General features: G+C 44.2%; 1 protein-coding gene across 2 annotated transcripts in view; it reads left to right on the top strand.

Moving 5' to 3' along the window:
* The first annotated feature begins 775 nt into the window (after nucleotides 1-775).
* CLCN4 (chloride channel, voltage-sensitive 4) overlaps nucleotides 776-21,693 on the top strand; it is a 70,037-nt gene continuing 49,119 nt past the window's right edge. The window contains exon 1 of one of the 2 annotated variants that reach the window (XM_006835643.1): nucleotides 776-821. The gene's annotated coding sequence lies outside the window, so the exon portion shown is untranslated. The remainder of the gene's footprint in view (nucleotides 822-21,693) is intronic. The other variant, XM_006835642.1, reaches the window with a different exon arrangement.

Here is a 21,693-nt window from a genome sequence, read left to right as displayed (position 1 = left end):
TGTGATCGAAATGAAAAAATGTGAAATAATGAGTTACTGTGAATCGAGTCACAGACACACACACATACAAGCAGGGTCGGCCATTGCACTTTAGTTTACATCAACAAAATGCTTGAGTAAGTAATATCAGCATATGATGTCATCATTGTTTTCTTTGGATAAATCTACATTAATATTGAAATTTAGTTATTGCGAGTATTTTAAGTCATTCTTCAGCTGTGCGATTCGTATAATATTCTATAAGGAATATGCTTCGAATGAAAGTATTTGCTATACAATTTGAAATATTGAACACTTACGCAAAAGATGTGCAGGAACCCTATACTTTAAGTGTAATTTTGGTTTGCGCAAAAATATATTTATTTTTGCATTGCATTTGATCACTAATATTTTCTTAACATACTTAATTTGGGTGACAGTGTAAACAACAGATGTTTTAACTAAAACACGCAACTGGATTTCTTTTATTAATCCCATTCTTGCTACTACTTTTGAAATCCTATTACATGCATGGAGCCTGTAATGATTTAGATTTCTTATTCTTGCGTTGTTTGCAAGTCTAGGCGAGCTGTACACACCAAGCAAACGCCCGGAGGAAGGGAGCCCACGCGGGGCTTTGAGGGCCTCTTGCACCTCCACTCCAGGGACGTCAGGGGTCTTTACCCACCTCCTCCGACTTCCCCACTGGGCCTCGGAGGCGTCACGTGGCGCGCCGGTTCCGCCTCCAGGTGACGTCAGCGCGCTCCTGTCGTCGCGCTGGAGAAAGGATGCTCTAGGCTGCGGTCCAGGTGGGCGGCTGGCTGCGCGATGCGGCAGTGCAGGTAAGGGGCGCCCTCCGGGCCCACCGGTCCACTGGCCTGCAGCCGGGCAGCGCCGCCCTGAGCGAGCCGGGACCTGTGGCGGCTGCAGCATCGCTGCCTACGGCCGCCTGCTACTGCTGCCACCCGCACCAGGCAGAGGTGGCGCGTGGCAGGCCCTTTCGCGTGACTTGGGTCCCTGCGTGCCCCTCCCTGGGAAGTGGGCAGAGGCCAGGCAGCCTCTTGCTCAGGAGGAAAATCATCTGGCATGATGACAATACGTGCATTATATGGGGGGGAGAGAGACTTTTCAAAGATGCCTTTCAAAGTGCCTCTGAAATAACGACACATTTACCAGTTCTCCTAACAGGAACCTAATTTTTTGCTGGGGGCTGGAAAGTTCTTGGCTAGCCATTTAAGAGCAATCCGAATCGGTCTGTATTATTTTGCAAGATGATAGCATTTCAAAGAGATGTCAAAATGGATTTTTCTTTTCGCCTTCCAGGTGCTATAAGTCCATTGAAAAATACCAGTAGCCAATCAAATCAAATCAATAAGCTGCAGCCTCCAAAGAGAGCTACATTTCTAAAAACAAAATGGTCTTAGAGGGGAGGCTGGTGGAGAACAAACCAAACCCCAAGAATTCCCTGCACTCTTCTTTTGGATTCCCTTGCTGAATAATTAGCTTGCTGAAAGAGGGGCTCCCAGTCTTAGCAGCAGATGGAGGGGTCAGGTGACTTTTTAATTCCAGTGTGGCAGGGATGGGATTCCAGTGGCCTCTTCAGAGGGTTCTGACTACATTCCTTTCTCTGGTTCAAAAGGAACAACTCCAGGGTGTGTCTTTGGGCACCCCTAGAATGAAATAATAAATATTAAAAATTAAAATATTATTTTGTGTAAAATGCGACTCCACTGGGAACTGTGGGGTCTGTACCCTGGACTGGAGCTCACCAGGGACCTTCCAGCAAGTTTGGGGTGCAGCTTTATTATCTTAGTGATCATTGAAGAAGGCAGCAGTAATTCTATCTTTGTTTGCCATTTTCTCCTGTAGGCGCTGGTTGGCAACAAGAATGAATATCTCTTATCTCCCATCCCTCCCAACTCCCCCAGCCCAACCTTAGAGCAAGGAGGAGAGCGGGATGCTCCTGGCTTTGATAGTGTGCATTCTTGGCTATGCTACTTTGTATTTATAGGCCTCCTTTTTTCCCTCTGCAAGTGGTAATGATTGAGAACAGGGTTTCTCAGCCTCTCAGCTATGGATGTTCTTGCTGGACCATTCTCTGGGATGGGGCTGTACTGGGTGCTATAGGGTATTGAACAGTGTCCCTAGATTCTGTTGATGCTGGTAGTCCTCCCCCCCTCCCCCGACACACACATCTTAGGATAGCCAAACATATCTCTGGACATCGTCAAATATTCTCTGGAGGCAAAATCACCCTGGGTTGAGATCCACTGGCCTAGATGTTCCTCTGGCTCCAACATTCTAGAATTCATTTTCCTATGATTTGTTTGATCCTGAAGTCAGAAATCCAATTCCCTTTTGTAATGTCTTCTATATTGGAAAATATATGTGAAGGCCTTTTTATGCCATGGTTTCCCAGAAATAGCTTATATCAAAAAGGGGAGGGATGTCTGTATGCCTCTTAATAGCTGCTAAGCATTGAAAGCAAGGTGGGAGGAGACCTTGTACTGTACCTCACTGTCCTGGCAGTCTAGCTGGGAGGCTACTGCTTTATCTGTTATCATGGGCATACCAGTGTCTACTCAGTGTTGTAAGGATTAAATGAACTCAGTGGTACTGAGTATGGTGAAGGGAAGATCTACGATCACTAAGACAAGGCAAACAAAGGTGTTCAGTCACCTCAAACAGGGATACCCCCTCAAGGCAGTGATGGCCACCACACTGTTAGCATTGACTCATACTGAGGTGCTTGTGGTAGCATCTGCTCACGTGCAATACCATAGAACCTCGGGAACAGTTCACTCCACACTGCGGAGCATGGGGGGGGGAGGGGAGAAGAAACACCCATTTCATGTTATTATAAGAATAGTTTTAGCATCTGAAAGGGTCTTGGGGACTCCAAAGAGTGTCCAGACCCTATGTTTGAGAACCATGCTCTAGTGCACTAATTCCCTTTGAAATGGTTCAGTCACATGGGGGAGAGAGAACAAGATGAGGCAAATAGGGCCGAATACGAACAGTTGTTGAATATGATTGGTAGTGTTCATTTGGACGCCTCTTGATACTGTTCTCTGTGGTTGAAAATGTTTGCAGGAAAAAGTGAAAATAAAAAAAAAAAGGATAGAAAAAAATATGGATTCCTTGGATCCCTCAGGTGGGGATTCTGATTCCTAAGGTCTAGGTGAGGCTCTGCAGTTCTCAGGCAATGCAAATGGTTAACGTGCTTAGCTACTCACCAAAAGGTTGAAGGTTCTCGGCCACCTAGAGGCACCTGGGAAGAAAGGTCTAGCGATCTACTTCTGAAAAATCAACGGTTGAAAAGTCTGTGGAGCACTGTTCTACTCTGACACACATGGGCTTGCCATAATTTGGAGTCTATTGGATAGCAACTGGTGGATGGGTTGTTAGGATGAGGTCCCAGGTTGGGGGGGCATTGTTAATCTTGCTCCAGGTGCCCTGGTCTCCTGGGCCTGTGTCCCCACCTTCAGACACTTCCCCAGAGGTCCCCACTTGCTCACCCTCTCCTCCTCTCCACCTCAGCCTTTGCATACCAATCGGACGAGGTCAGTGGAGATGCACTCATGCTCTACCCCGATTTGTCCTCATGGACTCTGGTTGTTGGTTGTGTGGAGGGTCTTGTCATCGAACTTTTGCTTACCCATATTTTCTATGCATGGTTAGAGATAAACTCCCCTTTGGAAGGGCAGGGAGGGTTTGCTTTATGTTCTTGATAAATGTTTCAATGTTTTTCATTGAAATTCTGACACATACACATTGTAACATTTTGAATAGAGGTCAGGTTCTACAAAGAAAAGGAAGTCTCTCATTCCTGATCCCTCAATTCCCCTCCCCAAAGGCAGCTACTGAAAAGTTTTTGACAAATTCTTTCAGAAAATGTCTGTGTCCATACTGCTACCTACAGAATGCATGTATCACTTGCACGGGTATTGAGTCAGTTGGTTTGGACAAGTCAGGAGAGCATAGTTTTCTCCCAGAGCCCTGTCTTGTCCTCCTTTAGTTACGTTCTAGAGCAAGATGCAACTGAGGTTCTGATTTCTAGTAGCACAGTTTGTCTTTGCCTGTTCTTCAACTTCACATAAATGGAATCGTGCAGCCTATACACTTTGATATATGGCTTATGTCCCTCTGTGTGATTTTGAGATCCATATGTTTCATTGCATGTTGCTGTTGTTAGGTGCCATCAAGTTGGTACCGACTCATAGCGACCTTATGCACAGCAGAACGAAACACTGCCCGAATCCTGGGCCAACCTCACTACTGTTGCCACGCTTGAGTCCATTGATGCTGCCACTTGGCCAGTCCATCTCATTGGGGGTCTTCCTCTTTTTCTCTGACCCTCTACCTTCCCAAACATGATATCCTTCTCCAGTGACTGGTCCCTCCTGACAATATGTCCAAAGTATGAGAGATGAAGTTGAGCCACCTTGGCCTCCAAGGAGCACTCTGGCTGCACTTCTTCCAAAATGGATCTCTTGGTTCTTTTGGCAGCCCATGGCACTTTCAACATTCTCCTCCAACACCATAACTCAAATGCATCAATTCTTCTATGATCTTCCTTATTTATCCAGCTTTCGTATGCATATGAGGTTATTGAAAATACCATGGCTTGGGTTAGGTGCACCTTAGTCTTCAAGCTGATGTCTTTGCTCTTCAACACTTTAAAAAGGTCTTGTGCAGCAGATTTGCCTGATTCTTGTGCAGCAGATTTGCCTAATGCAATACATCATTTGATTTCTTGACTGCTGCTTCGGTGAGTGTTGATAGTTGATCCAAGCAGAATGAAGTCCTTGACAACTTCAATCTTTTCTCCATTGATAAGAATGTTGTTTATTGGTCCAGTGGTGAGGATTTTTGTTTTTTTTTTTTACATTGAGATGCAATCCATACTGAAGGCTGTGCTCTTTGATCTTCATCAGTAAATGTTTTAAGTCTTCTTCACTTTCAGCAAGCAAGGTTGTATCATCTGCATATCGCAGGTTGTTAATGAGTCTTCCTCCAATCCTGATTCCACGTTTTTCTTCATAGAACCCAGCTTCTTGGATTATTTGCTCAGCATACAGGTTGAATAAGTATGGGGAAAGAATACAACCGTATCGCACACCTTTCTGAATTTTAAACCATTCTTAATTCCATTTTCATAGAAATGGCACTTTTTGAGAGAAGGCTATGGCAGCACTGGATACACCCAAGTTCTCTTCATGCTGTTGTTTGGGGACCAGTTTCCGTCAGCATACTCCTAGTGTGTTCCATTGTGTGGTGGACGGTATGGTGGTTTATTTACCCAAACCTCAACTGATGGGCATTTGTGTTAGTTGATCGTTTATCTTCCCTGATAACCTTCCACTGTGAAGACTCGACAGAGGAGCAGCCCCACCTGGGTTCATGAAGTGACTAAGTTTTAGATGTTGGAAGTGAACTTTCTTGTTGCTCTTTGAGCCTACCCACACACACGTTCCTGACCCAGGGTCTGTGAACTGGTGGTTCTCTGGCCATGCCTCACATACTAACCTGCCCTGGGTCGTTCATGTCCCAGTGTCACTTCGGAGTGACCTTTCAGCATCCCACCCTGGCCTTCACCTGCCACTCTTGGGTTTCCTCTAGAATATAGTTCACTCTGCAGTTAGAAAACTCACTCAAGCCTTTGCTTGGTGGCAGGTCTTTGTGCGGTTCTTGAGAGCAGACTAGAATGGGAGACTAGAACCTTCTGTGATGGAAGTGATTTCTACCCCTAACGGGGATGTCATGGGGCTGGGGCAGGCTCAGGTCCCTGATGCACACCAGGGACAAATCAATGGTCGTGGTGAGACTGTGAGTTTGGTACCCACTAACCAGAGTTCTGGTAGCGTAGTGGTTACGACTTGGGCTGTGAACCTTAAGGTCAGCGGTTCGAAACTACCAGCTGCTCCGCGGGAGAAAGATGAGGCTTTCTACTCCCGTAAAGATTTACACCCTCGGAAACCCTGTACAGGGTCGCTATGGGTCGGACCCGACTCGATGGCACTTAACAACAACAACAACCAGAGTTCAGGCTCTCTCCCATCTTCAGCTGTTTGGAGGTTCAGGGTCGGTTTGGGGGTTTGACTAATGTGGAAATTGCCCACAGATGCTTCATTTGGCTGACTTCCTCAGGAACTGTCTTCCCTGTGCTGATAGGCTGGCGCCTGCAGCCTTACATTGTTGCCCTTACTTGCGCTTGCTGTAGCAGTTTTCCAGGCTCTTTCTATGGGCTGACTGTGTTTCTTTGCCTCTTGGTCCTTAATTTACCTTCTGAGTTTTTTTTGGCTGAATGGGAAACTTCTTTCCTGTAGCTTTCCCCTAAGTATAACCTAACCTGTGAAGGGCTTGGTTGGGTTAAAACAGTTTTGTGGGGAGCAGCTACAACAATGGCCACTGAGTTATTTTTGCTCAGTCATGTTTTCCATCAGCACTGCTTTCCTCCAAAAGTTACGGGAATTTCAGAGTTCGCCTTGATACCATGGCAGCCTTGCTCATCAAGAAGAACTCATCAAGGCCACGTTGAATGCCTCCGTTTACCTAACCTTTACAAAGTTGCTAGTCATAAGTTTCCCTTTACTTATTTTTATTGTATTTTATTTTTTAAATCCATGAGGAGGGTGTGCCTCCTATAAGCAGAAGAAGGCGTGTCAGCAAAGGCAATCTGAGGAGGTCCCAATTACAGCAGCCTTCCCCACAGGGTTGCCTTCCATCCGCATTATCTGGGGCCTGTGAGCGTTTGCCTACCTGGACGGTTAGAGGGTAACTGGGCATATCCTTTAACTGCACTGTTTCCACACAATTTAGGGAGAAAGAAATGACTAACAGCGGATGCTGCCTCTCACTGAAGTGGGTAGCTCTTGGGGCCTGAGGTGACTGAGGCCCGCTGGGCTGTGGTCTGAGGAAGAGCTTGAGCTGGAACTTGGCTCCCACTTTACTATCTGTGTGGCTTGGGCATGTGATTCAATCCATCCCTGTGCCTCAGTTCACTTGGCTGTTACATGGGACTGAGGGTGATAGTGCTTAATTCACAGAGTGTTCAGGAGACCCGAATGACGTGTTTCATATCAGGTGGTTAGAGTGGTGTCCAGCACGTGGTGAGTCATATACAGAGTTGTTAATGTTATTATTATTATTACCTATTATGAGAAGAGAATCTTTGGGGAAATTCTCAATCATTGGCTTTTGGGAAGCAGGAACACAGAGACCTCAATGCTACCCCTCCGGGATATGGGAACACTAAGTCCATTGTATCACCTGAGGCCACACACATTTGGCCTCACCCCTTTACCAACTCGCAGGCAAACTGTGTTCCAAATTGTGACAAATAACTGCTTGGCCCTGGGGCCAGAGGAACCTTGCCATGGGCTGGGTGGGTGTGGGGACATGGTCCCACACCAGCTTCCAGTGCTGTGTAAGCCAGACTGTAGTTGAATGAACACCAGAGAAAGGGGGCTGGGAGGTAGGAGAAAACAGGAAGCGGGCCTTCTTCATTTCTGTGTTGGGGGTTGGATCCAGGTAAAACTTTGAAATAGGAAAAGTTCCACGGGAGAAAGATGAGGCTTTCTGCTCCCGTAAAGATTTACAGTCTCAGAAACCCTATTCAGGGTCACTATGAGTCAGAACTGACTCCACGGCACACCACTACCACCACCAATATAAGTGAGGTCATATAATATTTGTCCTTTTGTAAATGACTTATTTCACCCCAGTATACTGTCTTCCAGCTCCCTACTGTAGCATGCATAAAGACTTCATTTATCCTACTGGCTGAGTAGTATTCAATCAGATGTATGTGTCACATTTTGTTTATCTATTCATCTGTTGTTAGACCTTTAAGTTCCTTTTACCTTTAGGCTATTGCAAATGGCCTGCACATTCTTCTGCTCTAAGCTTCCTTCCGTTGAGAGTCTTGTTTGGTCCTGTAGCTCTTGACCCTTCACCAGATGGCCAGCAGGGGGCTCCACTCCCTGTCGTGTCTCCCTGTCTTCTCCTCTCTGGGGAGCCCAGCATGGTGTCTGGAAGATGAGATGGAAGAAGTGAATGAACATGACCCGTCACCCTGCTAAGGGTGTATGCATTTTTAAAAAAGTGACACTCCTGTGTCTCAAATAATATTGAAATTTCTGGGGTTTCAAGCAAAGTGAAAAAATGAGGTGGAAACTTTTGACTGGTGTGGGAAGTGGCCTCCAAGATGGCCCCTGATGATCCAGCCTCCTGGAATTCATGGCCATGTGTGGTCTTCTCCCACAGTGAATCCCTCACAGCTGTCACTGTCACCAGGAGGATAGTATAGAAGTGATAGAGTGTGATTTCCAGGATAGGTTGTAAGAGACTTTGCTGTCTGCCTTGCTCTCTTGGATCACTGGCTGTCGAGGAAGCCAGTTGCCCTATCTATCATGAGGACACTTAAGCAGTCCTGTGGAGATGCTAGCACTGAGAGAAACAGGCCTCTCGCCAACAGTCAGCCCCTGCTGGCCAGCTGTTTGAGTGAGCCACTCGGAAGTGGCTCCTCCAGCCCCAGTCAGGTCTTCAGATGACTGTCATTTCAACACACATCTTGACTGGAACGTCAGGAGAGACCTTTAGCAGATACCAGTTGTACCTAAGGACCTGCTTACAAGCACCACAATGATTCTAACATGCGAGCCATGCTTTAAAACACTTTGAAAAACTGTGAACTACACTCACTCTGCGTGGTCGGGTTCCAAGACCAGGTTGTTATGAGACAGTTGGTGTTAATGTGAAAATGGAGGATGACCACATCAAACACACAATGAAGAAAGATGATCTCATTACATAACTGCCAGATTGCATCATTATATAATTGCCAAACTGTTGTTAGGTGTTAGTGAGTCAGTTCCCAGTGTACAACGGAAGTGCTGGTCCTGCGCCATCCTTACAACACTTGCCATGTGTGAGCCCATTGTTGCCGCCACTGTGGCCATCTAACTTGATCTCGGCTCCTGTACTCTACCAAGCAGGATGTTCTTCTCCCTCCTGAAAAAATGTCCAAAGTATGTGAGAAATCGTCTCCCCATCCTCCTTACTAAGGGGTATTCTGGCTGTACTTCTTCCAAGACAGATTGTTCTGGTGGTCCAGTAAAACACAAGGAGCTCTGGTAGTGTAGTGGTTATGAATCGGGCTGCGAACCTTAAGGTCAGCGGTTCGAAACTACCAGTTGCTCCGCGGGAGAAAGATGAGGCTTTCTACTCCCGTAAGGATTTACACCCTCGGAAACCCTGTACAGGGTCACTATGGGTCGGAACCGACTCGAAGGCACTTAACAACAACAACAACAACAAACGTCTTTCTGGCATTCTCTGCTTTCAGCCAAGATCCGTCTGACATCAGCCATGATATCCATTGTTCCTATCCAGTGCTCAATCTGACTTGAATTTCTGGCAGTTTCTTGTCATTCTACTGCTGTAAATGCTTTAGAATTTTCTTCACCACAACTTGCATATGCGATTAGTGATGATGGTGGTGGTGGTTGTGTGCTCTACACAGCTAAAGCCTGTGTAGACATTCCAAGGCTGTAAATCTTTACAGGAGCGGAAAGCTTCCTCTGTCTTCCATGGAGCAAGTGGTAGATTTGAACTGTTGATCTACCAGGGCTCCTTGATATTGATGATAGTTTGATAATTTTGCATTCTACCGAATTACGTTGTCATATAACTGCCAAATCACTGAGACTCACAGGCCAGCCTGGTTAACAAATGGCCTTAACCATCACTAGCCAAACTCTTGCCTAGCACTTCAGCATTTGTTTTGCTGATATATGTCGGTAATGTGCAAAATAGTTGAGTAGTAGATTTTTACTATTGCTATAACTAGGAAATGTTGGATACTGGGATAGTCGATTAGCAAGGATTAGAGTTAGGGAATATAATAAATATGCCAAGAAGCACATAAGCCTAAATATATTGCTTAATGAATTGTCAAACCACCTGTGCTACTGTGACGCAGGTCAGATGTGGAGCACTGCTGACATCTTATGCCCCCTTTCTGTCACCATTCCCTTCTTCCTCCCACAGGAAACTGTTATCCTAACTCTATTGTGTTTATCTCTCTGCTTATGAAAAATATATTTGCTACTGCATTATGCATTCCTTATTGTCATAGACCCCTCCCTCCTCATCTGTGAACATTACTATCTGACTAGCGTATATAAATAGATCACACAGTGTGTAGTTTGTCAAGCCTGTCTGGATTCTCTTGTATTCTGTGTTTAAGAGTTATCCGTTGTGACTTCAAAGACTCAGAGAAGAAAACAGTCTACAGACTGAGAGTCTACATGAATGACTGCTTACCAGTACCAACCATTCCTGTCAGGGCCACAGTAGATAGATGCTGATCAAATGGGAGAAAAGTGTGGAACAGAATCTCAAATCCCTAAAACAATAATAACAGCAAACTGGCGGAGTTTCCAAGACTCTCACCCTGATATGTTCTTCAACCCTTGAACAGAAACTGTCCCCTGAGAGTACCTTGTAGCTATAACATCATAATATCATCTGTAAATACAGTACTGCTTTTAGAGAATTACCCATACGAGGCCAATGGTTACCAAGTATTTTAATACCAAGATGAGCATAGAAGGGAGCAGGGAAAGGAGATGAGTGAAAATGGAAGAATCAGAATGGAAATAATGAGAATGTAACCAGCGTCCCTGGACAACTTGTATAGAAATTGTTGAATGGGACCCTAACTGAAAACATAATAAAACATTTCTTAAAAAGTCATCCACTGCAAGCACATTTTTGGAAAGGATGGGCTAGAATTAAAGGATGGTTGGGCAAAGAAGCCACTTGAAGGTGACAGGAATGGACACAAGTGTGGAAGGCCCTCATCCATTGGGAATGGAGCAATGGAGTTAGGAGTTTGGGCAGAAGGGTTGGAAGACTGGGGGACGGACATCAGGTGAGACATGTTGAGTAGGAGGTTGTCCTACCTTTACTTTGAGGAGTTTGTCCTTCTGTCTGATGAAGGTGAGAGGCGGGAGCTTCATGTTGGAGTGAGTTGGAGAAAGGAGGATGCAGCCTGTCTCTGTTGCAGAGAACAGATGGAGGGAGGGTCGTCCTGGGCTGCAACAGCATGGACTGCTCCAGTGTGAATGGAAACAGTGGACTCTGGTTTGGTTTGGTTGGGTCCTTCAGGCAGACGGGGTTGATATCAGTGTGCTCTCTGGTGGCCACTTGGTGCAATCACACCCCACTGCTACCAGCAGATACCAGCACTGGAGCTCAGCGCTCTGTCATCCAGGTTACAAGAAAAGAAAAGGGACTTGCTAGTGGCAGCATCGATGGACTCAAGCGTGGCAACAGTAGTGAGGTTGGCTCAGGATTTCGTTCTGCTGTCGCTATGAGTTGATACTGACTCGATGGCACCTAACAACAACAACAAATGCCTGCTTGGAGTCCTAGTGTGGCACTGTGGGCTAATGCATCAGACTGCAAAGTCTTTTGAACTGCAAGGTCGGTGGCTCAAGCTCACCAGCTGCTCCTTGGAAACCCATATAGGGTGGCTATGGGTCCGAAGCAACTCGACAGCACTTAACAACAGCAACAATGCCTGCTTGGAGTCCTGGTGTGGCGCTGTGGTTTAATGCGCTAGCCTGAAAAGCCATTTGAACTGCAAGGTAGTTGGCTGAAGCTCATCAGCTGCTCCTCGGAAACCCTATACAGAGTCGCTATGGGTCGGAACCGACTTGATTGGCACTTGGCACGAACAATAATGCCTGCTTGTGATTAATTGTTGGTGCTTCTGGGGCAATCTGTGAGAAATGGCTTGGAGATATTGTTTTTCTTTAGATGCCTTCTAACCAGAGCCTGGGTCTGAACCTGGTTCTTTTCCTCCAGCTCCGTGGCTTTGGGTGATAGAGACTTCAGTATGTGTGTATGTGTTTAGGAGCTGATTTTTATAAACTTTGCAAAGCTTCGGGCTGAAGTGTTGCTGCTACTGCTGTTGAGTACCATCAAGTCGATTCTAACTCATAATGTCCTTCTAGGACAATGTAGCTGCCTCATAGGGCTTCCACTGGGGGAATAGATTGCCTGGTCTGTTCTCTCGTGGAACAGCTGAGCACATAAGCACTGCATCACCAGAGCTCCTTAAGATACTGCTGGTTGAATTTTCTGGGTCTCAGTTAGTTCCTTTCACCTTGAAAAGTTAGTGAAGGTTGACCGTGACCTTATACTTGTCACTCAAACCCCTTGCCATTGAGTCAATTCGGACTCATAGTGATCCTATAGAACAGCGTAGAACTACCTTATAGGGTTTCCAAGGTTGTACTTGTTTATGGAAAGCAGTTGGCTTCATCTTTTCTTGAGAAGCAGTTGGTGGGTTTGAACCATCGACCATTTGGTTAGCTGGCCAGTGCTTTAAGCATTCTGCTTGTCACAGTGGATCACAATTTTTGCTTGCTGGGTTTTGTTAGAAGTTGAGGGCTATAGATATACTGGTTGACATGGTGCTTTGGACAGATAGCCTGGTGGGCAGCAGGTGCCCAATAAATGTGGTATAAACCAGGGCTTTGTAAACTATGGCCCACAGACCAAGTTTGGCTGACTGCCTGTTTTTGTAAATAAAGTTTTATTGGCACACAGCCACACCCATTTGTTTACAGATCGTTTATGGCTGTTTTATGCTCTACCAGCAGAATTGAGTAGTTATGGAAGAGAACATATGGCATGCAAAGCCTAAAATATTTTCCATCTGGCCCTTTATGGGAAATGTTTACTGACCCGGAACGTCAGTTAAATTGCTACGACGACGACGGGGCAGGAAGGAGAAAGCTTGTTGGAAAGGTTTGTGAGACCAGCAGGAGATCTTGTGGCAGCTGCTCCCTTGCTAGTGCTGGTGGAAGACTCTATTGGCAGTTAGCTCCTGCGATGACCTGTCTTCTTTGCTGATTGGAGACTTGCAATTTTTTAATTAGAATTTTGACGTTTCTTTCCATCTGCCCAAGTCATCTGGGGGTTGGCTAATAGTGCAGGTTGGCAAATATGATGACATTGGCCTCATTTGGGAGAGGAATATGGGCATAATAATTGTCATGCTCTATGACACTAGGCTGGCCACAGCTGGGCAGAGAGAGGAGGAGACAGGTCTCAACAACAATGTTTTATGGGTGGGCATAAAAAATGATGGCTGCATGACTAAATGGCACCCAATGGGAAACCCCCCAAAGGTCCATCCACAGTAGAAAGAATAAATGCATTGCGGTTTATTCCCATGACCAAATATTATAAAGCTGGGGTCGACAAACTACAACCCGTGGTCCACGTCTAGCCCACTCTGTCTGCTTTTGTAAGTAAGGTTCATGAGCTAAGAGTGGCTTTTACATTTTTTTTAATGGTTGGAGGAAAATATGAAGGAAGAGTACTATTGTGTGATATGTGAAAATTCTATGAAAATCAAATTTCAGTGTCCGTCACTAAAATTTGATTGGGACACAATCACAGCCACTTGTCTTTGTGTTGTCTGCTTTCACACTATAGTGGCAGAGTTGAGTTGTCCCAACAGAGATCATCTGACCCTCAAGGCCTCAGAAACTTACTATTTGATCATTAACAGAAAAAAAGTTTGCCGACCCATCGTAGAGCGCAGAGAATAAACAAAAAGGTCATTACACTCAACAGGAGTGAATCTTATAGTAAAACAACAGAATTCAGTGATGTCAATTTCAAAAGCAGGCAAAAGTAACTTGTGATTTCAGAGTCAGGATGGTGGGTACCCTTGAGGGTGGTACCTTTTGGGGCACAAAAGGTCTTCTGGGGGCTGGTCTTGTGGATGTTCCCTTGGTGTCAATTTGCATTTTTTATGAAGAGTTGCTTACTTCCATTAAAAGAAAAGCTTCTTGTTGTTGAGTTGGCTCTGTCTCCTGGCGATCCCGTGTACAGCAGAAAGAGTTATTGCCAAGTTCAATGGTTGTTGGTGTGTTCGGTGGCAATATTCTGGTATCAGACAATATTCTATTGTGATTTATAGGGTTTCCATGGGCTAATTTTAGGAACTAGATTGCCAAGTTTTCCCTCACTAGTTTCCCTTAGTGTACAAGTTCTGCTGAAACCTGTTGCCTGCTGGTATTTGCAATACGGTGGTATAACTGCTAGCATTATAGCAACATACAAACCACCAGGGTGTGGAATAAAAAACTTAAGAAAACGTTATTTCAGTCTGGCAGGTCCTCAAAAGGTTAAACATAGAGTTATTATATGACCCAGAAATTCTACTCCTAGGTGTCTACCCAAGAGAAATGAAAACATATGTTCACGAATGAAAAGCTTGTACACGAATGTTCACAGCAGCATTATTCATAATAGCTGAAAAGTGGAAAAAGTCCAAATGTCTGTCAACTATCAATGGATAAATAAAATGTTGTCTATCTGTACCAGGGCTTCAAACCGGTTCTTCCCAGTTCAGCCTTGGCTCATGAAGTAAAACTGGGATGGACTAGAATTTACAAATTGTGGGTGTCTGGAACTAGGGCTTCGAACCAGTTAATTCCAGTTTACCCCCTGCTGAGAAATTTTCATTTCCACCTGAGATGTACTGAATCGTAATCTACAGTTAAGAAAATCCCTAAGTGATTTTTTAAAAAAAACTTTTTGTGAATTGAATGAAGGCTTACAGACAAGATCATCATCAGTTAGTTTTACATTCAACAAATCATGTACTTTGTTTCATCTCAGTGATTGCAATTCCCGCCATACAAACAGCAATTATCCTGCTTTCTCCCTGTGGGTCCCATTCCCATTCCACCCACCGTCCCATCCCTGATCAACTTTGTCCTTAGGTCAATGTTGCCCTTTTGATTTTGAATGATTGACCATTCCATTGTAAGCATGCCTTACTAGTGGTGGTGTTCCCCTATATATCTGGAAAGTTCCATCTTCTCAGATTATTTGCTCAGCATATGGATTGAATAAGTACGGTAAAAAGATACAACCCTGGCACACACTTTTCCTGATTTGAAACCATTCAGTATCCCCATGTTCTGTTTGGATGACTGCCTCTTGGCCTATGTACAGTTTCCTCATGAGCACAATTGAGTTTTCTGAAGCACCTATTCTTCGCAATGTTATCCCTAGTTTGTCATGATCCACATGGAGAAAGGCCTTTGCATAGTCAATAAAGCACAGGTAAACATCTTTCTGGTATTGTCTGCTTTCAGCAAAATCCATCTGATGTCAGCAGTGATATTCCTCAATCCACGTTCTAGTCTGAATCCAGCTTGAACCTCTGGCAGTTCCCTGGCAATGTACTGTTGCAGCAGTTTTGGCAGAGTTATCTTTAGCAAAATTTTACTTGCACATGTTAATGATATTGTTCAGTGATTTCTGCATTTTTCTTTGGAATATGGTTCTTTTCCAGTCAGTTGGCCAGGTAGCTGTCTTCCAAATTTCTTGGCCTAAATGAGTGAGGGCCTCCAGTGCTGCATCAGTTTGTTGAGAGACTTCAATTTGTATTCCATCAATTCCCAGTGCCTTGTTCGTTGTCAGATGCCTTCAGTGCACTTTGGACTTCTTCAGCATATGGCTCTTGAGCATATACTACCTCTTGAAATGGTTGAACATCGACCATTTCTTTTTAGTACAATGACTGTATTCCTTCCATTTTGTCTTAATGCTTTCTCTATAATTCAGTGTTTTGACTATCGCATCCTTCAGAATTGTAAGTTGAGGCTTGAATTTTTTTCTTCAGTAGCTTTAGCTTGAGAAATGCTGAGTGTGTTCTTCCCTTTGGATTTTGTAACCCCATGGCTTTGCATATTTCAAAGACTTGACTTTGTCTTCTCAAGCTGCCCTTTGAATATTTCTGTTCAGTTCTTGTACTTCCTTATTTCTTTCTTTTACTTTTGCACCTCTCGGCTGGAAAGCAAGTTTCAGAGTTTTTTCTGACATCCATTTTGGTCTTTTCCTTCTTTCTTGTCTTCTTAATGACCATTTGCTTTCTTCCATATGTATGATGTTCTTAATGCCATCCCACAACTCTTCTGGTCTTCGGTCATTAAGTTTCTAATGCATCATATCTGTTCTTGAGATGATCTCTAAATTCAGGTGGAACATGTTCAAGGTCATGTTTCGACTTTTGTGGACTTGTTTTCATTTTCTTCAGCTTCAGCCTGAACTTGCATGTGAGCAATTGATAGTCTGTTCCACAGTCTGCCCCTGGTCTTGTTTTGGCTGATATTACGGAGCTTTTCACCATCTCCGATATAGTTAATTTGATTTAGTGAATTTGATTTCTGTGTATTCCATCTGGTGAAGTCCATGTTTATAGTCATCCTTTATGGTTTTTTTTTTTAAAAACGGCATTTGCAATGAATAAATCATTGGTCTTGCAGAATTATATCATGCAATCTCCAGCATCATTTCTATCACTAAGGCCATATTTTCCAACTACTGATCCTTCAGTTTGTTTCTAGTCTTTGCAGTCCAATCACCAGTAATTATTAATACATCTTGATTGCATGTTTGATCAATTTCAGACTGAAGAAGTTGGCACAGCTTTGCAATTTCATCATCATCGGCATTAATGGTTGGTGTGTAAATATGAATAGTAGTGGTGTTAACTGATCTTTCCTGTAGGCGTATGGATGCACACCTAGTGGTTATTTTCTCTCCTGGCCTTGTGTGTAAGACAGGATGTAAGGCCCTCAGACCCTGTCCCCATCCCTTATTTGGGAATGGAGTTAGATGTTTGTATTGTGGGGTTTTTGTTGTTATTGTTCTGAAATTAAGATATGCAAAATAAAAATGATGCCATTTTATACAGTAAAAAAAAAAAAGATCTGGAAATGTTCTTTATGATGATGAATGTAACACCATTCCTCTTCATTTTGCCATTCCTGGCATCGTAAACCATATGATTGTCAGATTCAAAATGGTCAAGACCAGTGCGTTTCAGCTAGGATATCAATGTTTATGCGTTCCATTTCATTTTTAACAACTTTCAATTTTCTGAGAGTCATACTTCATACATTCCACGTTCAATTATTAATGGATGTTTACGGCTGTTTCTCTTCATTTTGAATTGTGCCCCATCAGCATATGAAGGTTCCAAAAGCTTTACTCCATTTGTGCCATCACGGTGAACTCTACTTTGAGGAGGCAGCTCTTTCCCAGTCGCATTTTGAGTGTCTTCCAACCTGAGGAGCTCATCTTCCAGCATTATTATCTGACAATATTCTGGCAGTATTCAACATGTTTTCGTTTTCTGGTACTATATCTGACAGTGTTGCACTGCTGTTCATAAGATTTTCAGTGGCTAAACATTTAGAATAATAGTGGTATTAACTGGGCTTCCCTGTAGGCGCATGGACATTATCCTATCACTTATAGCATTGTACCTCATGTCTGATCTGGATATGTTCTTTTTGACAATGAACGCAACACCATTCCTCTTCAATTTGTCATTCCCTGCATAGTAAACCATGTGGTTGTTAGAGTCAAAATAGCCAATACCAGTCCATTTCAGCTCACTAATGCCTAAGATAGCGATGTTGATGCGTTCCATTTCATTTTTGACAACTTCCAATTTTCTCAGATTCATACTTCGTACATTCCATGTTCCAATTTTCAATGGAGAAGAGACTGAGATTGTCAAGGACTTCATTCTTCTTGGATCAACTATCAACACTCGCGGAAGCAGCAGTCAAGAGATCAGACAACGTATTGCATTAGGCAAATCTGCTGCACAGGAACTTTTTAAAGTATTGAAGAGCAAAGATGTCAGCTTGAGGACTAAGGTGCGCCTGACCCAAGCCATGGTATTTTCAATAACCTCATATGGATGTGAAAGCTGGACAGTGAATAAGGAAGATCGTAGAAGAATTGATGCCTTTGAGTTGTGGTGTTGGAGGAGAATACTGAAAGTGCCATGGACTGCCAAAAGAACCAATAGATCTGTTTTGGAAGAAGTGCAACCAGAGTGCTCCTTGGAGGCCAGGATGGCTAAGCTTCATCTCTCATACTTTGGACACATTGTCCGGAGAGAACAGTTGCTGGAGAAGGATGTCATGCTGGGTAAGGTGGAGGGTCAGAGAAAAAGAGGAAGACCCCCAATGAGATGGATCAGCCAGGTGACATCATTGATGGCGTCAAGTGTGGCAGCGGTAGTGAGGTTGGCCCAGGATCGGATATTGTTTCGTTCTGCTGTGCATGGGGTCACTATGAGTCGGTTCCGACTCGATGGCACCTGACAACAACAAGAAACATTTAGAAATAGCCTACCTCTCCTTCTTCTTTGTCTTAGTTTGGAAGCTTACCTGAAATCTGCCTGCCATGGGTGAACCTGCTGGTATTTAAAATGCCAGTGGCATAGCTTCCAGCATCACAGCAACTTGCAAGCCACCACAGTACGATAAAGTAACAGATGAGTGGTGGGAATGTTATCCTATGTGTATTGAATCTCAGTTAAAAAGTAAATCGAATAAAGATTCCCCCAGGCCCACATAGATGTCAGGAGGAAGCAATGTTAAGGTTAACAGCCACCTCATCTACTCTTCCAACTTCTTTCAAGTGCAGGCAACTTGAAGGTCTGACTTTTCTGCTAGGTATTCCAATTCTGCCCAGCTTGCCCCAGATCCAGACTGGCTGAGTAGTTGAGAGCAGTTTCTCAAATGTTGCTAAAATGAGTACAGTAGATGTGCAAGTTTTGTCTCCTAAAACGGTCGTCGTTAACTGCTGTTGAATCAGCCCTTGACTCCTTGTGACCCCATGCACAATGACATGGGACTGTTGTGCTCCACAGGGTTTTCATTGGCTGATTTTTCAGAAGTGGGGTCGGCAGCCCTTTCTTTCTAGTCTTTCTGAGTCTGGAAGCTCTGCTGAAACCTGTTCAGCCTCCTAGCAATACACAATGAGTGGGTGGTGGCTTCTTATGATGTCCATTTGTGGGAATTGGTCTTTTGCATGGAAGGTGAAAATTCTACCATGCAATCACCAGTGCCCTCCCTAAAACTGTAGTTCTTAGAGAAATAGGACAGACAGAAAGACCCTGGCAAGCTTGCTTCCTGTGCTTTCCTCGAAGTCATGCCTGGCTTAATCCCCATTTTGCTGGTCTCTGCTTTCCTGTGGCTTTCTGGAGAGAAATGGTAATCTTTGTCGTGGCTATTGGTGCACATTTCCTTTTGGTAAACAAGGGCTGTTGAATCCTTGCTGGTTGGTATGAGACTCCGCTGTTTACCTGTAGGCTTGTTTTAATATCTCTTTATTACTCTTCTCTGAGTTATCTTTTTTGATCTCCACTTTAAAGTGGAGCAAAATATATTGTTGTTATTGTTAAGTGCCTTCGAGTCGGTTCCGACCCATAGCGACCCTGTACAGGGTTTCTGAGGTTTTGCCATTTCTAAGTATGCAATTCAATGACAGTACTGTACTTTAATGCAAATAATGCAATGTGGTTTTTTTTGCCATCCTCCCCACACACTCCCCACCCCCCATTCCTAAGCACTATGCTACTTTTTTCAACCTGTAAAAATTCAATTAGCATAATGAGTTTAAGTACCTGGGATGGAGTAGGTTGGCCAAAAAAAAACTGTAATACATGTTGGTGGTGGTTGTGACCCTGTATAGGATTTCCAAAACCTCATCTTTCTCCCTTGGAGCGGCTGGTATTTTCAAGTTGCTGACCTTGCGGTTTGCAGCTCAACTCGTAATCTATTATATGCTTCCAGGGCTCCTTATAATGTGTGTGTGTGTGTGTGTGTAAATGTGATAATTACATTTATCATGTTGTGAATTTATTATATTGCCACTGTTTGTTTCTGCAAGTTTTGTATCACTCCCCAACAGAAACTTGGAGTCCTGGTGTGGTGCTATGGGTTAATGTACTGGACTACAGGGTCGCTGTAAATTGGTGCTGACTCTGTGGCACTTAACAACAACAACAAACTTCCCCATTCCTCCTCCCTCCTTGTCTGTTAAGTGCAGTCAAGTGGTATTGACTCACAGTGACCCTGTATAGGGTTTCTAAGGAGTGGCTGGTGGGTTTCAATGGCTAACCTCGCGGTTTGAAGTCTAGTGCTTATCCTACAGTGCCACACCAGAACTCCCCCTCCTAGTCTAGCCCCTAGTAAGCACGAATTTAGGTTTTGTCTCTTTGCATTTACTATTCTAGATCATTCGTATAAGTGGGATCATACTGTATCTGTCCTGTGACTTAGTTTACTCAGCATGATGTTTTCAAGCTTCATCCATGTTGTAGCATGTATCAGAACTCCATTTCTCTATATGTCTGAATAATCATCCTTTATATGGACATTTTGTTTATCCACCTAGGAGAAGAGTTATTTTTGAATTCGGTTTACCACATAGATCAGGGATTGGCAAACGTTTCCCATAAAGATCCAGAGAGCAGCCATTTCCGACTTTGTGGGTGTCTGGGCTTCGTTGTAATTCCTCCATTCTGCAGTTGTTGTAGCATGAAAGCAACCATAGACAGTCCACTAACAAGTGTGTTGATAAAACTTTATTGACACAACCAGTGTGTTGACCCCTGACCTAGATGATCAAGAGCCAGTAGGAGCCCTCTATTCAGGTTCGAGGATGCTCTCCTGCCTTGAAACCATGGTGTTGAGGTCGTGAGCAGGGCTGTCAGCTGCTAGAAGAAGTAGAGGCAGGTGAGAGGAGCGAGACAAAGTGGGGCTGAGATAGCAGGGTGACTTGTGAGGGTTCATTTGCTATTGGTTTGCAGGTCAGGGAGTCTGAAGAGTGGGAAGGGAATCGCCTCAGGCAGCAGGGGAGGGAGGACTCCTCCATTAGGCCAGGGCCTGGTGTTAACAGGGCCCCCACTTAAAAAACTCTGTTGTAGTGAAACAATAGTGAAGCACTTGCCATATTAACTATAAAGTGTACGATTTAGTGATGTTAATGAAATTCATCATGTTGTGTCCCCATCGCTGCTATCTAGTTCTAGAACGTTTCCATTCCCCTAAACGGAAGCTCAGTACCCCTTAAGCAATAACTCCTCCTCCCCTCAGCCCTTGGTAACCACGCATGAACTTTGGTCTCTGTATGCATTTGCCTGTTCTGTTGTTGTTGTTAAGTGCCATCGAGTCGGTCCCGACCCATAGCGACCCTGAACAGGGTTTCCGAGGCTGTAAATCTTTACGGGAGCAGAATGCCTCATCTTTCTCCCGTGGAGCAGCTGGTAGTTTCGAACTGCAAACCTTGTAGTTCGCAGCCCAATTCGTAACCACAATGCTACCAGATATATGTGCGATCATATGCTATTTGTCCTTTTATTTCTGACTTATTTCACTCGGCGTGTTTTCAAGGTTCCTCCAGGTGGTAGCATGTATTTCCTTTGATGGCCGAGCAGTGTTCCATTGTATAGGTGGAATGGACCAATCCCATTTTGTTTACCCCATTCATTGTTGATGGACACTTAGGATGTTTCCACCTTTTAGCTATTGTGAGTAGTGCTGCACTGAACATGGGTGAACAAGTATCTGTTTTGTGTTCCTGCTTTCAAGACTTTTGGGGACACTCATATATCTAGGAGTAGAATTTCTGGGTCATATAGTTTCCAGAGATAGCATATGATCAAGAGCCTATGATCCTGAAGAAAGAAGTCCAAGGTGCATTGAAGGAATTGGCAAAGAACAAGGCACCAGGAATTGATGGAATAAAGATTGAAATCTTTCAAGAAAGTGAGGCGGCACTGGAGGCACTCACTCATCCATGCCA

This window comes from Chrysochloris asiatica, unplaced genomic scaffold (assembly GCF_000296735.1).
Source record: "Chrysochloris asiatica unplaced genomic scaffold, ChrAsi1.0 scaffold00018, whole genome shotgun sequence".
Taxonomy (NCBI): domain Eukaryota; kingdom Metazoa; phylum Chordata; class Mammalia; order Afrosoricida; family Chrysochloridae; genus Chrysochloris; species Chrysochloris asiatica.
The sequence above is the reverse complement of the archived record's forward strand: the minus strand, read 5'-3'. Positions and strand labels throughout refer to the sequence as shown.